Source organism: Balaenoptera physalus (assembly GCF_965194825.1).
Source record: "Balaenoptera physalus genome assembly, chromosome: 14".
Classification (NCBI taxonomy): Eukaryota; Metazoa; Chordata; class Mammalia; order Artiodactyla; family Balaenopteridae; genus Balaenoptera; species Balaenoptera physalus.
Genome location: NC_138893.1, coordinates 15,966,926 through 15,987,316, shown reverse-complemented (window position 1 = coordinate 15,987,316; position 20,391 = coordinate 15,966,926). Strand labels below are relative to the sequence as shown.

The 20,391-nt window shown below is 44.8% G+C and overlaps 1 protein-coding gene across 3 annotated transcripts in view; it reads left to right on the top strand.

Annotated features, from left to right (window-relative positions):
- The window catches only part of RAB4A (RAB4A, member RAS oncogene family), a 94,928-nt gene extending 80,825 nt beyond the window's left edge, over nt 1–14,103 (top strand). For all 3 annotated transcript variants that reach the window (XR_014253442.1, XR_014253443.1, XM_082425023.1), the window contains one exon: nt 11,658–14,103. The gene's annotated coding sequence lies outside the window, so the exon portion shown is untranslated. The remainder of the gene's footprint in view (nt 1–11,657) is intronic.
- The last annotated feature ends 6,288 nt before the right edge of the window (nt 14,104–20,391 follow it).

Here is a 20,391-nt window from a genome sequence, read left to right as displayed (position 1 = left end):
ATTTAAACTGGTTTCCCATGGTTGCAAACAAAAGAACCTTAATAAATATATTAATAACGTGGGAGAAATGACGATGTGCAGTTACACGAAAAATTCAGACCACAATCTGTTTCAGTTAGCTTTGGTTGCATAATTAACCACCTGCTGTGGTTTAAAACAACTAAGGTGTATTATTTCTCACGATTCTATGGGTTAGCTGGGCAGTTCCTCTGCTGCTTTAGACTCATTTAAACAGTTGCGTTCAGCTGGAGGGTGAGCTGGGCTGGAAGGTTCAAGATGGCCTCACTCACACACCTGGCACTGAGGCTGGCTGTGGGCTAGGCTGGCTGTGGGCTGGGCTGTCTTGATCTCCTCCTTGCGGTCTCATCCTCCAGGAGGTTAGCCTGGCTTCTTCACCTGGCCCTTTCTTCCAAAAGGTTAATAGCAGAAGTTGGAAGGCCTCTGAAGGTCATATACATCTCTTCAGCTGCATTCTAATGCTCAAATAAGTCACAAGGCTAGCCCAGATTCGGGGAGAGAGAAATTCCACCCCTCCACGGGAGTAGCAGCAGCAAACTTACATTGCAAAGGGGCATGCATACTGGATGGAGGAATGAGCGGCTATATCTTACAATCACAACCACACACACACAAAGTATATAAGGTATGATACCATTTTTTGTATAACTGAAAAATAGGGTTAGGAATGATTTTGTTTTGTTTTGTTTTACTTTTCCCTATTTTGCACAGTTAAGTGTATTACATTCATTCTAATTTTGTAAAGTGTTATTATTAGTCAGGGCTCATCCACTTGGAAGTGACAAAAACCCGATTCAACTAGCTTAAACAGAAAGAATATTTATTGGCTCCGACAGACCTAGACCCGGGGATCCGTCAATGTCACTGGGAGTCTACTTCTTTCTCTTGGTTTTTTGACCTCTGCTTTCCTGGGGTGTGAGGGTGGGAGGAGGGCTGGCCTCTTCTCCCACTGCAATGGACTTCCTCCACACAGCTGGAGAAAGTGCCACTTGTACCCCAAGCTTATGTTGTCTTCGCTGAGGACCACCAGCAAAAGAGAACTTCTTGGTATTCCAATTATAGAGACAGATTCTTCAGTCACATGCTTAGCTGTTTCCAGGGGTAGGAGGTGATGTGATTGGCCAGGCATGGGTCACGTGCCCATCCCTGTAAATGGGGATAGGTGGGAGGCTGAAATTGACAGGAGAACCACAGGGAACAAGGAAGAAGTGGCTTCCCAGAGGAAGGAGCGGTAGGCAGACAAAACAACATATGCCCATCTATATATTCGTCTTTGTGTTTAGAAGAATAACAGGATGAGAAAGATCTAATTTGACAGCATTTGTGAGGGGAAGTCTTCTGGGATCTATTTGACCATAAGTAAAGTATGGTTGTTAAGAAATTGAATACAATCATAAGCAGTAACTACAAAGTTGTATTTCTATATCAGGGGAGGTAAACCTTTCCTCCAGAGAATCCTCTGTTCATACGGTACTGAAGGACTGCCCGTGTGGATGACGGTATCGATTTGTTCTGCAGGTAGAATCAGGACCAACGAGCAGAGGTTACAAGACACAACTGTGGCAAATGTTGTGGACTTGCAACTGGTTTCCAAAGCAAGAGGGAAACTTTAGGACTGGCCTAAGGAGCTCACAGAAGAAACAGAGAGAGTAGAAAATGGGCAGGCACCAAAGGGACCTCAGAGGCCGGGCAGCAGGGTCCCTGCATGGAGAGGAGAGGACTTTGGTAGAAGGAGCCTTCAGTGAGAGGCAACCCTGGGCGGGCCCCTCCATGAGGGAGAGTCAGAGCCAATAGAAAGGAAGGTCAATGCCGGACTCCTGAAAGATCATAGAAAGATAATAGAGATTTGCTACATAGACATACAGATTCCATATAAGAAGCCTGCTACTGACTAAGTCTGGCAGCACTGGGATGGCAGCCTCACAAAGTGGCGAGCCCCGCAGGCTGTCCTCCTTCTGGGGTGCTGGGCTGAACTTCCTGCACTCCCTACTTCCAGAGCCCTGCCACCTGCCGCCCCTGGCACTGTCACTCCCTCCCCTCAGGGTGCCATCCCATCCTGTGTCAATCCGTATCCTTCTGAGCCAAGGGAGGCCATCTTCCAAGAGCTTCCCTGACTTCACCCTTCCTTCCTCCCAAGTTGTTCTTTCCATGTCATATGCTCGCCTCCTGCCTCTCCTGACCCCTCCCAGCCGGTGCTCCCTCCATCAGCCTCCGTCTTCCCATTCGTCTCTGGACTTCGCCTCTCTCTGTCTCTGTCTCTCTCCTTCCCTCCCTCTCCCTTGCCTTTTCCCTCTCCTTCTCTCTCCAAACACAAACAGACTCAGGAGTCCCCTATCCCCACTACCCTTTTTATAAACCTATCTCCCAGTGTGGATGCTACAGATGCTATATTTCCCCCAGCCTCCCTTGCAGCTAGAGTAGTCCTGAGACCTAAACTCTGCTAATCAGATACTCCTGCCCCAGGCTTAGAATCAGGGTCTGCTGGTGCAGAGAAGCAAGGACCAGGAGGGTCTCTCTTTGGCTGAAATGCCAGTTTCAGAACCGAGTTCCTGGAGCAGAAGTGGCCCCAGTGCTTGCAGAAATGCCAGCGTCCAGAGCCAACGGTGTCCGTGATGCAAGCCCCATTGGTCTCCATTGGTGTTCTTCCTCTCAGAGCCCCAGACCTCTTCCAGAGATTCTGGAAGCCACCCAAGTGACTTTTAAATATGTGTCTTTTCTGCTGAAATGAGCAGAGTTGATTTCTCTGAGAGCAATGGAGCACTTCGTTCGATACACTGGTCTGTCCTGACTCCTTCCCCCTCTCTGATCGGCTTCCGGTTTCCTTAGCAGCTTCCTATTCCTCCTCCTCCTCTTTCTTAAACTAAGGATTCCTCATTCTTTCCTCACCTCTCTCCACCTGCCATCTCTGCACAAGGGACCACATAGCAGTGATGACTGCTCTATACCAGGGCATCAATACCTCCCTGGCCCCCACCCCGCACACCACCGTCCAGCTCACTGGCCATTCTCCCCTGGTGCATAGCTTGCCAACAGCTCACGTTCGGTGTTCATATTTACCATCTTGCTCTCCCCACCAATCCCTTTGTCTCCTTTCCCCATTTTTGTTAACGGCATTTTCATTCTCCCAGTCACAGGGTCAAAATGTCAGGGTCATCCTTGAGCCCACATGCAGAGAGGCTAGGGCGATCATGTCCATCGGATGGTGTCTCACATGTCCATCCCCCCTCCCCTTATCACCTTTTTCGGGGATGGGGGCACACTCACAAGCATCAAGCCCCCTTCGTGGCCTTGCAGAGAGCGAGGACCTGATCCGAACAAGGGGTCTGCAGCCCGAGCAGGCCCGGCTAGTGACTGCACCCTCAGCCCCGCCCCCATGCACGACTGCTGGGGAAGCCACTCCCATGGCCCCAGAGGGGGCTGTCAGAGCCACAGGCCGCTCCAGACTGCTCAATGAGGGCAAAGAAAAATATTAAAACCAAAAAATCCTCAAGTGCAGCTCTGTACTGTTTAACTGCCCTCTTTCCCTTCTTGTCTACAGTGGATGTAGCCAGGGACTATCATGTAGAAAAATACATATGAACAGTTCCTTTTATGTGGACAAGGTCTGGGCAAAGCCTTTGCGTCACTGGATTAGTCCTGGTGGGTCATAACCTTTTGTCTCAAGGCCATACCGGCCACAGGAAAAATCAAGAATATGCATTGAAAACAACGAAGTACTTAGCTTGAGTTCCTACCAAGAAGCCTGGGGGAAATACCCCCAACTTGATAGCCTGGAGCCCTGTTCACGGGAAGAGGGTTCCCAAACAGCAAACCCCAGCCTCAGTGCAGAACACGCTCTGTCTATGCAGCAGTGAGGGTGCCCAGACCCCTGCTTATCTCAGGGGCTTCTGGAGTCCTTCACTTCCTGAGAAGAGGCAAAGAGAGGCTCTGTGCTGGCACCCACTGACCACAGACCCCGACCTGGACCACCAGCTGAGCCCTTCCCTGAGAGGCTACTCCGCCCTGGGACGGGCTCTCAAGTGAAGACCCCGTCTCTGTCCGATGGGGCCACTATAACAAAGTGCCACAAGTTGGACGGCTTATCAACAACAGACATTTATTTCTGACAGCGCTGACATCAAGGTGCCCGCCAGCATGGTCGAGTTCTGGGGAGAACCCGCTTCCTCCCTCTCACAGACTGGGCCCTCACATGGTGGGCAAAGGGGCCAGGGAGCTCTCCGGGGCTTCTTCGCTTAGAGCAGGAATCCCATTCATGAGGGCTCCACCCTCAGCACTGAATCACCTCCCAAAGACCCCACCTGTTAATACCATCACCTTGGGGAGTAGCCTTCACATATGAATTTTAGGGAGACGTGGACATTCAGACCATAGCAACACTTGTCCTCTGCCCTTCCTCTGCCGCTGCCGCTTCTTATCTTCTAGGGCCTCTCCTGCACAGCCCCCCCAGCTCTCCCCCTTCCTCCCCCTCCCTCTCCCCCCTCCACTTCCAGCAGTGCCTCTGTCTCCCTCCAGAAAACTCCCCTTCCCTGCTGTTCCCACTCTCGGTCCCATCTAACAGAGAAGCCAAAATATCCCCAATTACCTTGACTACTGGATAATAAGCCATCAAATCCAGAAAAGCAGTGTGATTACCATGACAATTCGTCAGAACACAGAATTCTACGTGTGTCCCCTCTGGCAGCATCCGGAACGCCTGCTTTGAGGGCGTGCCCAGACTCGAATTCCAGCTGTCTTGCTCTGTGCGGTGGAATGCTGAGCCCTGGGCTGCCTAGTTGTGTGCATTTCTGAAGGCATTCTCGACCAAACTGCCCATACTCCATCAGCCCGTCACCATGCACATCAGGATACCGATCATTTTCTGCGGCTTCAGAATATTCATGAGAGGATGACATTCTTAGTTGAGCAGCACAGACTCCCTACGCTTCAGGTTTTCCCCCCTAGAGAACAGCGCCAGGCTGGGGAGCAAGAAAATATCCTTCATGGAGGCTTGCTAATGAATATGCACTCTCTCCGTTGCTCTAGGATTCCAAAGTCTATTTTTTTTTCCCTTGCATTCTAGCCAATTTACTAGAAAACAGTGTACTTCAAGAGCACTGCTCTGGCCCCTCACAGAATTGCTTTTTCTGAATTGCACTTGGTGTGAGGCCATCAGCTTCCCTGAGGCACTGGACCAGAAACAGGCAGACGGAACTGTTAGATCCCTGAAGGGAGGTGACCTGGTCCACGCTTCGCCTGTGACCCCCTGTGACAACTCATGGAAGAAATTCGTCTCGGGCTTTTATTGACAAGCTGACTAGTTTTTTACATTTTGGACACTGGAAATTCTGGGGGTTTTTTGTTTTTGGTTTTTTTGTTTTTGTTTTTTTTCTTTGCTTCAGCTGCTATAAAGTATAGAGCCAAATTTGTATCCCAATTTTGTACATTAACATAACACGGTTTTATTCTATTTTATATTCTTTTCTTTTTCTCACTCTGATTTCCTCTCTTATGGATTTGATCCTTTTGTATCGTGTATTTTGGAAGCTGACTTAAATGCTTTTTTAAATGTTTGAAAATTGTTATTTATTTTCCAGAATTCATGTAAAATGTGAACTTTTTAATTCAATGAGACTTGCAGGAAATGTGTAATATAAAACTACACAGATCTCATATAGATATATAAGATACATAAGATATATTAAATACCTTAATTGGAAATCAATATCTAAATAGACGTGAATCCTGTGTATGTATATATGTGTATCTATTCATTATGCCTACATATACATACACACATATACATATATATGTATGCATAAATGAATCACTTTGCTGTACACCTGAAACTAACACAACATTGTAAATCAACTATACTTTAAAAAATAAATATATATATGTGTGTGTGTGTATATATATATATGTATATGTATATGTATGTATGTAGGTATGTATGAATCCTTTTTGAACTGGGGATGGGTATAACAAACCGCAAGTAGAAGGGTAAAAATTAAAATGAATAGTTTGTGTTTCTACTCTTCACATGATAGCTGCTATTATTTTAAGGTACTCCAGTGAAGTCAGGGCAAAGAGGGATAATAGAGACTTGCCATACAAACAGTCATCCCCTCCACCCATGTAGTAGTCAGCTAGCAATAAACGTCATAGTGCAGCTTGATTGATGTAATCAGTATCATTTTCCAATGCAGCATTTGGGATATTCAGCTTTGACATATTGTTATTGGACTAAACATGTGGTCTGGAAATCTTTTAACCATGAGCATCTTTGAATGGAATGAGGACAGGCTGGTAACATCAGGGACCTCACTGTGCCAGGCCATGACATAGCTGCTAAATTCCAGTGGAATTCAATTCCATGCACGTTGCTGAAAGCTTTCTGTGTGCCCAGCGCTGCGCTCAGGGGAGGAGACCTGAAAGACCCAGGTCCTGCTGTGGCCCAGCTGTGCTGAGGGCAGGACATGTGAATGACTCCGGTCTCAACCTCCAGACTCAAATTCAGTGGTTCCCAACATTCGGGGAGGTCCATACTCTCTTGGGAATATAATAAAAGCTGTAGTCTTTCTCCCCAGAAAAAAATAAAGGTACACACAAGACATTTGCCCGCCTGTCAGCCTCTCCCCGTGCTGGCTTATGGATCCCAGAACAAGAGCCCCTATCCTGTGTTCAAGAGAAAAACAATATATGATTAGCTTTCTAATAGAACTGGCATCAAATGCCCACTATATATCAGACATCTTCCTTACATTGTCTCAATTAATTCTCACAGCAACTCTTTGAAATAGAATCTACTATTACACCCATTTCACAGATGAGGAAACTGAGGACTAGACCTAATAAATAACTTGACCAAGATTACACAGCTAGTAAGTAACAGAGATAGAACTGGAACTCAGGTATGGCTGGCTCCAGAGTTAACACTCATGTTGCTCGAAGGGATTGATTAAGACAAAAGGAATTCGACAGAGGAATAATCAGCCAGGCACTCTGAGACAGAGAGAAGAGAGGGTGCAGACAACGTGGTGTGGGGGTAAGTATACAGGACACTGGAGCCAGGTTGCATGAGTTTGAATCTTGGCTCTGCCACTAACTCCGTGACCCTGGTCAAGTAATTTAACTTCTTTGTGCATCAGTGATCTTAGGTATAAAATAAGCTTAACAGCAGTTCTTGTGCGGATTAGATTAAATTACAGTTTATGAAGTAGTTAGAACTGTGTCTGCATTTAATAAGCAATCTATAGATGGTAGGTCTTTTTATTAGAAAGCAGCACAGCAGGATGACCCCAGGCCTTGGGGAAGAATCCAGGCCCATCACACTGGGCCCCCATTGAAGGGCTAAATGTATCTTGGACACATGTTCTTCCTGTATTTGTAGGTCATGCTGACAACTTTGGGGGGATTACACTGTATGAGCCTGCTCAGGCTGCCATAACGAAATACCACAGATGGAGTGCTTAAACAATGGAAACTTACTTCTCACAGTTCTGGAGCTTATAAGTTCAAGATCAAGGTCTGGCATGATGAGATTCTGCTGAGAGCTCTCTTCCTGGCTTGTAGATGGCCGCCTTCTTGCTGTGTCCTTACGTGGTGGAGAGAGAGCTCTGGTGTCTCTTCCTCTTCTTATAAGGACACCAGCCCTGCCAGATTAGGGCACCCTTATCACTTCCTCACAGGCCCTAACTCTAAACACAGTCACATTGGGGTTGGAGCTTCAACGTACGCATCTGGGACTTTGACAGTTTTGGAGATCCCATTGTGATGTCCAAGTGGATCCAACTTTCAGAACGTCATTGCCCAAAAAGTTGCACCTCCTAGGCCAGGTAAGCCCAGGAACATATTTTCTTGGTGCCTGGAGTGAATCCCAAGTGGTAATAGAATTCACCTCTTTGACTCTCTGTTTCTCTGCATTCCACCCCTGTCCCATGATTTTTGGTTCTATTTCTGGTCCTTAGACTAGTTTGTTTCTGGTTCTGATTTGCACGTGGCCAATAATTTATTCCCCACTGGCAGCAATGATTAGAAATCTGGCTTTATGGTCTAAGCATATAGGAAGATGATGAGAATCTTTCTCTGCCACATGAAATACAGTAAAGACTTGGGGTTAATAGTCTTTGTGAGGGTGGGATGCTTAATAGTCTCGTCTGTCTGTTTATGAACTCAAGTCAATCACGTAAATATTTCATGCACACCATAAAGGAGATCAGTTCTCTGAGGTATGGACTTGCTCTGCTCTAAACTAAAGAGTCTGGAAGTTGGATTACAGCAGAGAATGATGGTCTAAAGGATGTTGGTGGAAAGGACTCCGCCAGAAACTTCTAATGATCGATAGCTCAAGGAATAAATTTATGGCTATAGACTTCCAAGCTGATGCTGCTTAGACAACATTCAATATCAGAGATTAAGTCAGAATTTCCAGAACCCTTATTAGTGGTTCCCAACCAATAGAGATGTGGCATTTGGCAATGTCTGAAGACATTTTTGGTTGTCACGGGGGAGAGGGGTGCTAGTGGCATTTAGTGGGAAGAGGGCAGAGATGCTGCTAAACACCTTACAATACACAAGACAATGCCCACAACGATGAATCATCTGGCCCAAAATATCAGTAGTGCCAGGGTTGGGAAACCCTGCGCGAGTGGTATGTATCTTGCTTAGTTATTGATTAAAATTTTTTTAATTGTGTAAGGATTGGTGTTAACTTGTAAAAATGCAAATAATTGTTTATTGTGTTTATTTATGTTTTTATTTTATTATTTTATTTTATTTATTATTTTATTTTATTATTTATGTTTATTTATGTGTTTATTGTGTTTATTTATATACGTAACCCAAAATTTACCATTTTAATTGTAGTGACATTAAGTGCATTCACATTGCTGTGACTCTCATCTCCAGAACTTTTTCATCTTCCCAAACTCAAACTCCATACACATTAAACACTAACTCCTCTTTCCCTCCTCCCCCAGCCCCTGGCAACCACCATTCTGCTTTCTATCTCTATGACTTTTGACTGTTCTAACTCAAATTCCACCTCATATAAGTGGAATCACAGGGTATTTATCCTTCTGTGACTGACATATCAATTAGCATAATGTCTTCAGAGTTCATCAATTTTGTAGCATGTATTAGAATTTCCTTCCTTTTTCAAGCTTAATAATATTCCACGTTTTGTAGACCACATTTTGTTCATCCATTCATCCGTCAATAGACATTTGTGTTGTTGTCACCTTTTGGCTATTATGACTAATGCTGCTGTGAACATGGGTGTACAAATATCTGTCCAAGTCCCTGCTTTCAAGTCTTTTGAGTGTATACCCAGAAGTGGAATTGCTGGGTCATGTAGTGATTCTGTGTTTTATACAGCAGCTTCACCATTTTACAATCCCACCAGCGATGCACAAGGATTCCAATTTCTCCACATCCTTGCCAATACTCCTAATGGGTGTGAAGTGGTATCGCATAGTGGTTTTGATTTGTATTTCCCTAACAGTCATTAATGTAGACTGCAGAGCATTTTTTCATGTGCTTATTGGCCTTTGTATATCTTATTTGGAGATATGTCTATTTAAGTATTTTGCCTATTTTTAAATCGGGTTGTTTTAATTGTTGTTAAGTTGCAGGAATTCTTTATATATTCTGGATATTAACCCCTTATCAGATATATGGTTTGCAAATATTTTCTCCCAATCTGTGGGTTGTCTTTTCCCTCTGTTAATAGTGTACTTTGATGCACAAAATTTTAAATTTTGATGAGGTCCAATTTATGTATGTTTTCTTTTGTTGCTTGTGCTTTCAGTGGCATAGCCAGGAAATTGTTGCCAAAGCTAATGTTATGAAGCTTTTCCATTTTCTTCTAGGAGTTTTATAGTTTTAGCTCTTACAGTTAACTCTTTGATCCATTTTGAGTTGATTTTTTGTATATGCTGTAAGGTAAGGGTACAACTTCATTCTTCTGCATGAGGATATCCAGTTTTCTCAGCACCATTTGTTGAGAAATCTGTCTTTTCCTTATTGAATGGTCTTGGCACCCTTGTGCCAAGGTTTATTTATGTGAAAGGGTTTATTTGGGGGCTGTCTATTCTATTCCACTGATATATATGTCTTTATGCCAGTATCACACTTTTTAAAATTACTGTAGCTTTGTAATAAGTTTTGAAATCCAGAATTGTGAGTCCTCCAACTTTGCTTTTCTTTGTCAGATTGCTTTGGCTGTTCAGGGTTCCTTGAATTTGAAGATGAGTTTTTCTATTTCTGGAAAAATATCATTGGGATTTTGATAAGGATTGCATTGAATCTGTAGATCACTTTGGGTAGTATTGGCATCTTACAGTATTAAGGCTTTTCAATCCGTGAACAAAGGGTGTCTTCCCATTCATTTGTGTATTCTTTAATTTCTTTAAGCAATGTTTTATAATTTTCAATGTACAAGTCCTTTGCCACCTTGATTAAGTTTATTCCTAAGTATTTTATTATTTCTGATGCTATTGTAAACAGAATTGTTTTCTTAATCTCCTTTCTGGATTGTCATTATTATTGTATAGAAATACTATGGATTTTTGTATGTTGATTTTGTGTCCTGCAATTTTGCTGAATTCATTGATCAGTTCTGACAGGTTTTTTTGTGTAATCTTTAGGGTTTTCTACATATATGATCATGGTATCTGTGAACAGAGATAATTTTACTTCTTCCTTTCTAATTTAAATGTCATTTATTGATTGATTGATTTTGCTTAATTGTTCTGGCTAGAACTTCCAACACTATTCTGAAAAGAAATGACAAAAAATAGGCATCCTTTTCTTGTTCCTGACCTTAGTGAAAAAGCTTTCAGTCTTTCACCATTGAATATGATGTTAGCTGTAGGTTTTCCTATATGGCCTTTATTATTACGTTGAGGAAGTTTCTTTCCATTACTAGTTTATTGAGTCTTTTTATCATAAAAGGGTGTTGAATTTTGTCAAAAATCTTTTTCTGAATCGATTAAGATGATCATGCGATTTGTTTCCTTCATTCTGTTAATATGTATTACATTAACTGATTTTCATATGTTGAACCATCCTTGAATTCTGAGAATAAATGCTACAATCCCACTTGGTCACAGTGTATAATCCTTTTAACGTGCTGCTAATTTTGGTTTGCTAGTATTTTGTTAAGGATTTTTACATAATATTCAAAAGTAAAGGTGTGTAGTTTTCTTTTCTTGTAATGTCTTTGTCTGGCTTTGGTATCAGAGAAATTCTGGTTTCATAGAACAAGTTAGGAAGTGTTCCCTCCTCTTCAATATTTCAGCACAGTTTGAGAAGGATTGGTGTTAATCCCTCTGTAAATGTTTGGTAGAATTCACAAGAGAAGCAGTCTGACCCAGGGCTTTTCTGTGTTGGGAGATTTTTGATTACTGATACAATCTCCTTACTAGTTAGAGGTCTATTTATATGTCCTATTTCCTCATGATTCAGTCTCAGTAGGTTGTGTGCTTCTAGGAACTTGTAAATTTCACCTAGGCTATTCAATTTGTTGACATACAATTGTTCCTACTACTCTCTTATAATCCTTTTTATTTCTATAAAATAAGTAGTAACGGCCCCATTTTCATTTCTGACTTTCGTAACTTGACTTTTCTTCTCTCCCCTTTTCTTCCTAATCAATTTAGCTAAAGATTTGTCAATTTTGGGCTTCCCTGGTGGCGCAGTGGTTAAGAATCTGCCTGCTAATGCAAGGGACATGGGTTCGAGACCTGGCCTGGGAAGATCCCACATGCCGTGGAGCAGCTAAGCCCGCACACCACAACTACTTAGCCTGAGCTCTAGAGCCCGCAAGCCACAACTACTGAAGCCCACGCGCCTAGAGCCCGTGCTCTGCAACAAGAAAAGCTACGACAATGAGAAGCCCACACACTGCAACAAAGAGTAGCCCCGGCTCACCGCAGCTAAAAGAAAGCTCGTGCACAGCAACGAAGACCCAACACAGCCAAAAATAAATATAAATAAATAAATAAATTTATATAGAAAAAAAGATTTGTCAATTTTGTTCATCTTTTTCAAGAACCAACTTTCGGTTTCACTGATTTTTTTCTATTGTTTTTCTATTCTCTATCTTATTTATCTCCACTCTAATGTTTATTACTTCCTTCCTTTCGTTAGCTTTGGGTTTAGTTTTTTCTTCTTTTTCTCAACTGTAAAGTTAGGTTGTTGAATTGAGATCTTCCTTTTTATATGTGTTTACAGCTAGAGATTTCCCTCTTAGCATTGTGTTTGCTGCCTCCCATAAGTTTTGACCTCCCATAATTATGTTTTGTTTTCATTTTCATTTCTTGCAAGATATTTTCTAATTTCACTTGTAATTTTTTCCTTGACCCTTTGGTTGTTTGAGAGTATTGTTTAATTTCCATATATTTGTGAATTTTCCAGTTTTCATTTGTTATTGACTTCTAGTTTTATTCCATTGTGATCAGAAAAGATATTTTGTATGTGGCTTAACAGAAATAGGTACAAAATAATTTTGCTAATATCACTCACAAATTATTGTTATCCAAAGAATTTCGTCCTGTAGAGATGCAAATGATTTATACCTTACAGAAAAGAAAACTCCAAATGTTATTATTCCACTATAGAACATTAACCAATTTGTATGGAATTTTGTAATCTTCTTCCAGCATTCTTTCTGTGCCTATAAATACTTCTGTATCTCCCATAACCCCTTGAACCAGCTCTCTCAGCTCACTGGCTCCTTCAATCATGAGTTAAATAAATCTTGGGCTTGTGTTTAATCTAATAAACAAACAAAAAACTCTAACAGAAAATTGGGATATAATTAGGTCAAATAAAAATGTTTATCAGAGACAGGAGTAACCTGTTCATATTTGGAGAAGGGGAAAAATCGAGGAGAGAAAGGGGCTAAAAGTGGGATAAATGAGACCTCACGCACAGGCAGAGGTCTTAGCCTTGTGGAGCCAGAGTGTTGCCCATTTTCTGAGCCTGGAGAGAAGGAGAAAACGGGTATGTGAAAGGTAATCGAGTGACAGTGACAAATCAACTGCAGATTTTGAGGCTGCTGACATTGTTCTGCATCTCATCATGCCTTCTTTTCAGAACGCTGGGAATTGGCAACCACGACCAAAATAACAGTACTGGTCAGAAGCCAGGTTAAGCCTTGACCACTCTGTGGTCAAGGGGTGGTAACCCTTCCACAACTCCATCCATTTGTGCTGCTGGTGCATGTAACATGTCACATGCCATGACCTGTTGATAGAGAAGACATGGCTGAGATATGGCAAGGTAAAATATGTCAACAATTAACACAGGATTCTCCAAGCACAATAGCAGGTGTTCAAAGTGCCTTTACTGTGGATGAAGCTGTTGACTGTTTTGTCTCAAATAGAAAACAAGATTTAAAAAAAAGAAAAAAAGACTGGTGTTTGCAAGCTTATCTAAAAGAAAACATTTCTGCATATGCAGTAAGAATTTTAACATTGACCAATAGGAGGGCTGACCTTTGCCCTCACCGCCTGGTGGGTAATTTCTAAGCCTTTGGAATGCCCTACCGATGAGTGGGGCATTTGTTGACCTGGAGTTTTGGACTGCACCAGAGTGTCTAGCAATGTGTTGATGGTGGGGGGCTTTTGAGTCATGCAGTATCAGCTCAACCTCCAGAAGGCTTAGAGACTGAGGTCAGCCACTCGGACAGTTGACCCTGAAGCTCCAATAAAGGCTCTGGACACCAAGGCTTGGGTGAACTTCCCTGGTTGGCAATATTCCCCGCATACTGTCACACATCATTGCTGGGAGGAATTAGCACTGTTCATGGCTCCATGGGGAGAGGAGACTGGAAGGCCCGAGTCAGGAGCCCTCCCTCCTGGACTCCGCCCACGTGCTTCTCCACTTATCTGATTTTAATCTACATCCTTTTGCTGTTATAAACTGTAACCATGAGTATATCGGCTTTCAATGAGTTCTGTGAATCCTTCTAGAGAATTACCAAACTCAAGTGTCCAAAGGGAAGGTGGTCTTGTGAACTGTTCTCCCTAACTTCTCACTACTAGAGATTGAACACATGGACACAGGTCATCAAGAAATCTTGATTAAAAAGCATAGATAGTAGAGGAAAAGTATCCGAGCCTTCTGATCAAGACTGCAAAGTTAAATTAGAATCCCTGTTGGTGGGGTTTGGGAGCGGTGGAGGTGGGATTAAGTATAAAAAAATATTCCCTCATGGGTCCTCTGAAATTCAGAGGCTGCTTAGATATTCCTTACTCCACATCCCATTAGTCTTGAAAGCTGAGAGCTCATTTACAAGGCCCTAGTGAAGGTAAGTGAGTGTCCCAAGATCATACCTTTACTGACAGAGCTGCAGAATCCACTCCTTCATTTGACTCATTCACATGGAAGAAAATATATTACATTCTGTAAGAGCCACCTGCTATAAACCCCAATGATGATTCCGAAGAATACTATTGTCTATGGTTGATGATAAAGATGTTTCGAAAAATAATTTCGATGTACAGGATGTTCCAATAGCAACAAAAGCACAGCACAAGATCCTGAGACCAATGGCGAACAACACCATTCATCCCTCACCATGACTTTGAAATGCACTACGTAATACTCCTCAGTTCTGTTGTGTGATGCCTCTCTCTGCAGTGGACGGCTGGTTGGAAACTCTCCTTTAGCTCTTTCCTTTTCCTGTGCAGATTCTTTGTCTTCTTAAAATGGAAAGGTGCATACAGAATATAGTGTAGCAGGACATCGATGACTCGTGAATGCTTCGTGATTCATTTATTGGAGGTCTGGGACTCAGGTTTCACCTCAGGATAAAGAACTTTCTGACAAATTAAAGTGGGCCAGAAATGTGTTTGAGGGCTCTACCAGGGAGACTACGGAAGACACTTGTTGGGGACTCAAGCATTAGTGGAGGATAATGAGATCAGTGGAGTCACTTAGCCGTTAGGAGAGAGGGCTCTGCAGTCAGATGGACTAGGGCTGAGAACCCAGCTCCCCGCCTACCTCCACTGTGCCCAGGGGAGCCACCTGCCTCTGTCACCTCAGCTTCTGAACCTGAAAAATGGGGCTGGTAACAGCACCTGTGTCATAGGGTTGCTGGGAGGCTGAAGCAAGATGCACACTGGGGGCTTCACAAGCCCTCCATAAATGCTAGAAATTTTCATTTATTTTATGCCTTTTGAAAAAACAGCAGAAGCCTTTTATTAAAGACAATCTGACCAAAGGAGCTTGAACCAGTAAAGCAGATAGATGAAACCAAGGTGACAATCCTCACTCTCTAGAAAAGTAGGGAAATCTGAGCAGGCTGCCTTTCATCACATCTGGATAAGATAATAGTCCCTGTAAACACTTCCTACTTGGTCAGCGTATTAGACAGAACAAGGAACCACCAGCTTCTATAGTAGACAAATTCAAACATCTCAGTATTTACTACTCAGCCATAAAAAAGAATGAAATAATGCCATTTGCAGCAACATGGATGGACCTAGAGATTATCATACTAAGTGAAGTAAGTCAGACAGAGAAAGACAAATACCATATGATATCACTTACATGTGGAATCTAAAAAAATGATACGCATGGACTTATTTACAAAACAGAAACAGACTCACAGACATAGGGAACAGACTTGTGGTTGCCAAGGGGGAGGGGGGTGGGGGAGGGATGGACTGGGAGTTTGGGATTAGCAGATGCAAACTATTATATATAGGATGGATAAACAGCAAGACCCTACTGTATAGCACAGGGAATTATATTCAATATTCTATGATAAACCATAATGGAAAAGAATATGAAAAAGAATGTATATATATGTATAACTGAGTCACTTTGCTGAACAAGAGAAATTAACACAACATTGTAAATCAACTCTACTTCAATTTAAAAAGTCTCAGTATTCAAAACAATAGGAGTCTATTTCTCACTCAAACAAAGAGGGACTGTACTCCCAGCATGAGTCAGAGGCACCAGATCCCTTCATCTTGTGACACGGCCATCGCGACACATAGCTTCCAGGACCCAGGGAGAAGGGAGGGGAGGGTTTCCTTGGAGAAAATCATTCCCTGCATGTTTCACCTTCAGCCTCACGATACCACTCACTCACAACACTCCCGACACCGGAAATGTAGGTTTTCTACGCATCAAGAAAACCTGTGACACCAGCTGGGTGTCCAGCAATTCAGTTCTGACCCTGTCTACCTGAAGTTTAGCATCAGACCCCACAGGTTAAGGGCTCAGTCCCACAAGACTGCCTCCACTTCAGATGCCAATAACCCGTAGTTGGGCCCCAGGTGACCCACACCTTCTGTCCGACTTGGCTGCAAATCAGAGGTTCCCATGAGCCCCTCCTTGGCTTTGATCATTTGCTAGAATGGCTCACAGAACTCAGGGAAACATTTACATTTGCTGGTCCGTTAAAAAGGAGATAGTAGAAGATATGAATGAATAGCTAGATGAAGAGACACATAAGGCAGGTCCAGAAGGGTCCCGAGCACAGGCGTTTCTGTCCCTGTGGAGTCGGGGGTTGGGGGGCACCACCTTCTTGCACGTAGATGTGTTCATCAGCCCGGAAGCTCTTAGAACCCCGCACTCTGGGAGTCTTTATACAGGCTTTACCATATGGGCAAGATCAGTCATTAACTCCATCTCCAGCTCTCTGTCCTTCCCGGAGGATGTAGGGGTAGGGCTGAACATTCTAAGCATGATTAGAATGGCTTGACCTTTCTCGTGACCAGCCCGCATCTGGAAGCCACCCAGGAACCCACCAAAAGTCGCCTCGTTAGAATAGCAGACATGCCTATCGCCCAAGAAATTCCACAGGATTTAAGAGATCTGTGTCAGGAACCGAAGTCAGAGACCCAATATTAGAACAAAGGATGCTCCAAGTGTTCTTACCACTTGGGAAATTACCTGGATTTTAGGAGTTCTGTGACTGGAACAAGGGACAGAGACTATATATGTGTATATATATATATATTTTATAATTTCAGAAAGATGGAGGAGACACACCAGCTCGTAACATCCGTGGCCGTGAGGTGACGCATCCTTTTTAGATCTGGTCGCATGAACTCAACCAACCGCAGAGGAAAATGTAGAGGAGCTCGTGGGTGTTCGCTGAGCACTGTGTCTGCCAAGGTCAGCGACCTGGACCTGCAAACGGGCCCCTCTGCACGGCTCCACCTGGAGCCCGTCCGACTGCTGTCACAGGGGCGAGCCCCGACTTGTCCCTAAGCTCAGTGCAGGCCTTCGGACCTCCAGCTGCTGCACTGCCTCTCACAGGGGACACCGAGCGCTTCTCCTCCCAGCCTTTGGGACCCACCTTGGGACCAGGGCTGTCCCTCTCCCTCCAGCCCACGAGGGCTGAGGCAGGAGCCACCAGAAATGGCTGAGCCCCCAGTGTGTGACTGGCACTGGTGTAGGAACAGATGTGACAATGTGAACAGAACCCACCCTCAAGGAGGCCATAGCCGCTCAGGCAGGCAGGGCAGGTTTATGTGTGCTTTTTAATCACACCACACTGTGGTTTATTTAACAACTCCCCAATTATTTTTTCCATGAATTGCCAACATGTTTCTCCCATATTTAAAATTTTTGTTTTGTTTTGTTTTTAATTTTTATTGGAATATAGTTGATTTACAATCTTGTGTTAGTTTCAGGTGTACAGCAAAGTGAATCAGTTATACATATATCCACTCTTTTTTTCATATTTAAAATTTGAAATCCAAACTTGACCTTCATCTTGGTTGGTATTTTATTCATTGATCTGATCTACTTCATACTTTATATTTCATATTTTATGAAATCAGAAAAATGCTCCCTATGGGCTCCACCTGAGGTACTAACTGAGCGGTATGGTCTGAACAAGGAGGGGTGCCAGGTTGGCATGACCTGCTCTTTCTGAACTAGCGCAGACCCCCGGCCATCTCTGTGTCCTTTTCATGATAGTTACAAACCGTATGTTCAACAATCAATCCCAGGAGTTTTCTGGGAAGCAATGCCAAGCAGACATACAGTTTCTTAGGATCTATTATATTTTCCTTAAAAAAATGCTTGTCTGATTCTAATCTTTTTGTCATTCCTACTATTCTCAATGATGCCTTAAAAATCGCCAAAAAAAAAAAGGGCTCCAAATTACATCCAGGAGCATCTTCAGAAGGCCCAGCTGTAGATTATCTGGGTCTGGGGTCTGGGTGGTTAAAGCATCTTGCTCTACCCTGGGTTGTGCCGTTGCCTAAAAGGACAAGACAGAGGATGGTGAGGCAGAGGGAAACTGATTTCCATTAAAACGCGTGAGAGCTTCTCTGGGGGCATAAAGTGACAAAATGGAGTGCTGGAGCCTTCCAACCCCAGGACCTGTTACAGGTCCAGACGTTTCCCAACCTACCAGCGGGGGTCCTCAGGGACCGAAATTTCCCGCGGGGCCCTGGTTCCCTCAAGAGCTCAGATGGCTTCCCCGGGCAGCAGGCCACCTGGAATTAGAAGGCAAATGACATCATGGCCAGATTCAGACTGGGGTATCTGTTCCGACCTCCCCAGACTTCAAGTTCTGTGTGACCCGCTTGCCAAGGCAGGCATCACTGTGTGTCACATTTATAAATAGCTCCAAACATCTCTGGAGGGGCCAGGGGCCCCTGGGCACAAAGGAAATAGCTATCCTTCTTCAGCGGTTGCTTTGCATGAAATAAAAGCATTGAACCAAGCCCATACAGAACCGAGGGCGTTCAGATCAACTCCCTTTTGAAGTTAGATTTGGGGGGTTTGACAATGGTCAGCACCGGATGGGAAGTTTTCTCAGAGGTTAGGGAACTAAGTTTGGGGTGAGGGGGTGTAATAACTGAGATGTGGAAAAGAAGACTTAGCTCCCGAAGAGGCTGAAGGCTTGATTTTCTTGAGAAGCTGGAACCCGGTTCCCGTCCATAGCTGGACGCTGTGTTCAGCCTGGTCCTCTCCGGCATCTCGGCCGGGAGGGCAGACTTAGCACCTTCTCACTGACGGGGGCTGAAGATCCAGATCCGGTTTCTCGGGAGAAACAAAGGTGGATTTGACTGGGGAATTTATCTGAAGAGTGGCCAGCAGAATCGATGGGTCCTAACTTCCAAGATCCTTGCCCGGTAGTATTCTACACAAAGCCAGGCAGCTCGTAAAGCACCCAGGACCGTGGTCTGAAACAGAAGCACGTCACCCGTGGAGGAGGTCTAAGGCCTCAGACATGCTGACTGACTGCCCACTGAGCAGCTGCATGGCCGGCTTGTGTGCTCAGCGGGAGGCTGCTGTCAGCGTGGACCCCAACCCGGAGAACCGCCACCCGGGGTCAGCATCACTGTTTATCGCTGACCACAGCCCCACAGGTGAGGACCAGAGTGTGGGATGCACCAAGGCCCAACTGCAGCGGGCAGCAGACCAGGTTCTAGCCTGCCCCTCGGTCCTGCGAGAAGCGAGGCACCCCTGAGCCGGAGCAGGGTGGGGAGGGGCCGGGACTGTCCCCCGTAGGCCCCCAGGGAGGGCACGGCCGCCCTGCCGAGGGGTGATGCAGGAGTCGGGCTGGGTGAGTGCAAGGTTTGCAGTCCCCAGAGAACAGTATCCATCCAGTGGGGACTTTCAGGGCCACCTCCCTCGTGGGGGCCGGAGGAAGAGTGTTGATTTCTAAAGGAGTGCCTGAGATGGCTTTCCTGCCAGCAGGTCAGACAGCTGGGTACACTGGGCCGTTGGCTACCAGCCAAACTGCATGGGTGAAAGCAAACTGCGTGGCTTTCCTCTCTTGGAGCCCCCCGACCCCTGGCCCCTCTGCTCCCACTACAGTTAAATCGTGATGGCCACCAGCTTAATGACCTTGGTTCCCAAACCCACCGCAGGGGTCCATGAAAATACCTTCCCCAGGTCTGTCCGTCGTAACCTGAGGGCCCCATAGGGCTCTGATTTCCACTCAGAGTTCAGGAACCTGAGCCTTCAGACTTCAGCAGGTCCTTTGAGCAAACATGCTGCGTCCCCCCATTGCCCCTTCCGACCGCCACACGGGCTGGAGAAGCAGGAAGAGCAGCCCCCAGCCTCAGAGGCTGAGTTCCCAGACGTAAGTGTGAGGACCTGCCCTGGGGCAAGACTCAAGGCAACGAGGGACCCCAAGTACCTCTGTGAACAGCGTTCCACGTCCGAGCGCCCCAGGTCTGTGATGGCTTTGAGGTCAGCTCCAGGGTCCCTGCTGCCCAGGTGATGCCCAGGAAGACTCAGGAGTCCAACCTGGACCAGATGCCCTGGGTCTCAGCGCTGGAACCAGAGCTCCTCCAAGGCCAGGTGCAGGTCTGACGATTCTAGGACCGAGTCCAGCGTCAGGGGAGCTTTTCCCTACACTGCCAACAAGCAGTGCTCTGACGGCAGCTGGGGGTCCTACAATTC